Raw genomic sequence first — 4,890 nt, 5'->3', positions numbered from 1 at the left:
TTGAAACAGGCCCCTCGAGCCTGGTTCACTAAATGGGCTGCCACTTTGTCTCGATTTGGCTTTCAGAATACCAGGTCAGATCCTTCTTTGTTCTTACGATTTACTAAATCTTCTACTATGTATGTTTTAGTGTATGTTGATGATATTCTTGTTACTTATAATAGTGATTCTGAGATTGTTCAACTTATATCACAACTTAATTCCATTTTTGCTTTGAAGGACTTGGGAGAATTCAATTTCTTTTTAGGCATAGAAGCAACAAAAACAACATCAGGATCTTACATATTATCACAATCAAAGTATATTAGAGACCTTTTAGTTAGATCTAAGATGCATAAATCTCATCCTATGCCTACTCCCATGATTACTAGTACTAAACTCTCAACTCATGGCAGTGATGTATTTGATAATCCAACTCATTACAGATCAATTGTTGGAGCCCTTCAGTATGCCACTCGAACCAGGCCTGACATTGCCTATGCTGTGAATAAGGTTTCTCAGTATATGCATAAACCTCTTCTCCCACACTGGAAGTGTGTTAAGAGAATTTTGAGATATTTAGTAGGTACCATTGATCAAGGACTTTTCTTTCAATCTTGTACTGATTTGACTTTGTTTGCCTTTGCAGATTCAGATTGGGGTTCGGACGTTGATGACCGTCGATCCACAACTGGCTTCTGTGTCTATCTTGGCACCAATATGGTCTCTTGGGCAAGTAGGAAGCAACATTCTGTCAGCAAGTCCAGTGCTGAGGCTGAGTTTAGGAGCATTGCTGCAGCCGAAACAGATCTTCGGTGGATATTGAACTTGTTCACTGAACTTCGACTCCAATGGTCAAACACTCCTGTGATTTACAGTGACAATATCAGTGCTGTCATGCTCACCGCCAATCCTATCCTCCATAACAAAACCAAACACTTTGACCTTGATCTCCATTCAGTACGGGAGCGAGTAAATCGCAATCAGCTTGTTGTAGTTCACATCCCAGCCATAGACCAAGTTGCCGATCTTTTGACCAAGCCTCTGTCCCTTCCCACCTTTGATCGTTTCAAGAACAAACTCAGAGTCTTGTCTAAAACGACCATGAGTTTGAGGGGGGGTGTTAAGTGTATAAACAATAGTAATACTGAGATAACTTGACTAAGCAAGAAAATCAAGATTTATTGTGTTAAGACTTTGTATTAGCTATCAACTCTGCTATCAATTAGTTATTGGGTCAGGATTGAGTTCTACATATAGGATTTATGTGGCCCATTTCATGTACATATAAAACTTCTTCTATTTCATTGAATAATAATATACACAGTACCAATTTCATTGTTACTTGCAAAATCTCCTCTGCAACATTCATCTTCAATCTTCATCTTCTTCACTCTTGATCTCTGGTATCTAACACCTCTCACTATTTGTTTTTATTTTCAGTTCTTCTTTGCTTGAGGACAAGCAAACCTTTAAGTTTGGTGTTGACGCTTCGCTTAAGGGTTTTCTGTTTATTCCCATGGCACCAAAAGGGAGGCGAATCATCTTTACTGAGGAGCACAACCTAAAGAATAAAGCGACCGCTAGGTTAACTAAGGTGGTTGAGTTCCTTTCATTTTTTTATTCCTCCCCTCTTTTTCTATGTTATGTTCCAGTTTTATGCTATTTTGCTTTGTTTGTTGCATGAGCCTTTATTAGTTAGAATCTTAGGACTAGTTTAGCTTTCTCTTAAATGCTTTAATTCTAAAAAGATGTCTCATGTATTGCCCCTTGAGCTTGAAATCAAATTTTTTTTAAATGATGTATTGCATGAGAAACTGAGTTTAATTTTAAGAATAGTCTTATTTACTTAAAGGTGGTGGTATTTTCTGTGATTTTTGAATGCATGATATGAATAGTGCATATTTGAATTTGAATCAAGGGATGTTGATGTATAAGGAACAGAAATCTAGAGAATTATTATGACTTCTCTGGAATAAACAAAAATTTAATCCTTGAAGCAAAAGAAACAGCAAAAGAAATAAATAAATAAATAAATATATAAATAATAAAAGCAAGGTCCAAGGCTTTGAGCATCAATGACTAGGGAGGTCAGACATGATTAAAAGTTCAAAGAGTTGTTTCCCTAGTCATATGCTTGTGGTGTGATTGTGTCAAGTAATCCTTGAGACAGAACACTTAGAGTCGAGATCAAGTGCGTTTAACAGAGTATGCCAAAGGCTTTGAGCACCACTGTATGGGAGTAACTGAAAGAAAAATCAGGACTCAAAGAGAGTCTCCCAATTAAGTGCTTATGGTGTTTCTGTGTCAAGTAATCCTTAAGACAAAACATTTAAAGTCACGGCTAGGCTCAAGGTGCAAAGCACCAAAGAAAAATAAATTAAAGTAAATTTTGTTGTGTTCAAGGATTAAACTGAAATATAAAAGATCAGAGAATTCATAATCTTATCCAGATTCTAATTCTGAATGACAATGGCATCCTCCTGATTCAAAGGAGAGTGAGATGCCAAACCTATTCAGGATTACAGTTATAAACCCCACTGCAAAAAGAGACATGAGCTTAATCGAACTATCATTCTCATGCAAATTCACATCCTAAGCCTATATTAGTTTTGGTTGCTTGAGGACAAGCAATAATTCAAGTTTGGTGTTGTGATGCGTGAGCATCTTTTCTATCTTTTTCTAGTGAATTTGTACTTAAATTGTTGAATTTAATAAAGAATTAATTTTCTTTTAGCCAATATGGATGCTACTTTGAGTCTTTTGCAATTTTTTTTATTTTAGGTAGCATTCAGCGGAATTTGATGGAGTTTCTGCAGCACAAGAATCAAAGGAGATGGCAGCGAGGAGTGACGCGCACGCATGCTTGACGCGTGCGCGTGATTTGGAGATATCCATGGCAACGCGTGCGCGTGACTGACGCGTACGCGTGAATTAAAGATTTGCTCAGCAACGCGTCCGCGTGACCGACGCATCCGCGTGACTTGCGAAAAAGACCATTGACACATACGCGTGACTGATGCGTACGCGTGACATGCGCCACGTGCAGAAAACGCAGAAAAACGTTGGGGGCAATTTTTGGGCTGTTTTAACTCAGTTTTCAGCCCAGAAAACACATATTAGAAGCTGCAGAATGGACAAAACATGAGGTCTCCACCCATCAACTGAAGACTTGTCAATTAAATTCAAATTTAAATTCAAATCTTATTTTTAGAAAAAGATATTATTTTTTATTTTAGATAATTAGATTTTAAATTTATTAGGATTAGTTATAAATAGGAATCTAGATGCCATCAGATGAAAAACATAGTACATTTTACCAGAATCCTAGTTTTCTTCTCTGAACCATGAGCAACTAATCCTTCATTGTTAAGGTTAGGAGCTCTGTCTATTTGTATGGATTGATTCATTTGATCTTTCTAATTTAATCCATGTTTTGATTTATATTTCAATAATTTGTTTTTGTTCTTTATTTTATGAATTTGGGTGGAACGGAAGTATGACCCATGTTCTAATTGAGTTCTTGTATAACTTGGAAAAGCTCTATACTTGAACAACAGCTTGAAAACATATTATCCTGAATTTCTAATTGTTTGTATTTAACAGGATACATGACATATAATCCCTTTATTTTTGGATAATTAGGATTCTTGTGGCATATAAACTGGAATTTGATCATCACCTTCTAATTGGAATTAATTGACCAAGAAATTGGTAGTTAATGAATTTTATAGGAGACTAGGAAGGTCTAAGGAATTAGGGTCTAGTCACATATAGTTTGTCATGAATTAAATCTTGCATGATTAAAATAGTTAGTAAGAAAAATCAATCCGAAAAATAGATAACTCTGAAACCTTAACTGTTTTCTCCATATTTTATTATCAACTCATTGCTGCTTGCTTTATGAAATTCTTAATTTACTGTTTAATGTTCTTTGAATACCAAAACACTCTTTTCTGTTTGTCTAACTAAGCCAATCACTTAACCATTGTTGCTTAGTCCATCAATCATCGTGGAATCGACCCTTACTCACGTAAGGTATTACTTGGTATGACCCAGTGCACTTGCCGGTTAGTTTGTGAGTTGTAAAATATCGCACTAAATTTTTGGCATCGTTATCGAAAATTGATAGTGATTAAAAACTATTAGTTATTTGATTGCTTAGATTAGGCTATTTATTTTTAAATATTATTAACAACTGCATATCATGCATAATGTGCTCAACATCATTGCAAACACATATTGTTTCTTCCAAAGTATATTATTGCTATTCATTGATTAATTAAAGAAAGAAAACCTGAATTATAATTATGGTTCATATCTCGCTTCTTTGTTAAGCTATGTATATATAGCAAGAGTACGATTACGATAGGTGCCATTCATACGGAGACCAAATGACTCAATATGGATGTGAAATTTTAGGGGAGACTTGACTGGCGTGTTTTCGAATGTAGAATTTTAGGGAGACTTGATTGACGTGTGTCTCTGGATGTGGAATTTTAGGGACACTTGACTGACTTGTGTATTCCTCCAGCAGCTGTGGAAAGTTTCTTCCTCTAGTAGTTAGCGCCATTTATTATGGATGATAACTTCTTTGTTACTCACAGGAACAGGATGATTGGTGTAAAGTGTAAACTGTGAAGTAAAGGAAATAGTATCATCTTGTTGGGCTCTTATTGTATTGGACTTTTACAGAAAGCTTCTTCATTAAATAGTTAGGCCCGTCCAAAAGTAGTCTTTTTTTTGGTGACTTGTCCAAAAGTAGTTTAAAACAACAGAGAGTAAATCACCCATTATTTTGTACACTGCAAGTAATAAAATGAGATACATTCCCAACAAATGTAACACATTTTGTGATAAGAAAATTCTTAGATGTATTAAAGTGGGTCTCACTTTTATCCTAACAAAACA

Source organism: Arachis hypogaea, chromosome 18 (assembly GCF_003086295.3).
Source record: "Arachis hypogaea cultivar Tifrunner chromosome 18, arahy.Tifrunner.gnm2.J5K5, whole genome shotgun sequence".
NCBI classification, from domain to species: Eukaryota; Viridiplantae; Streptophyta; class Magnoliopsida; order Fabales; family Fabaceae; genus Arachis; species Arachis hypogaea.
This window is presented reverse-complemented; position numbering follows the sequence as displayed.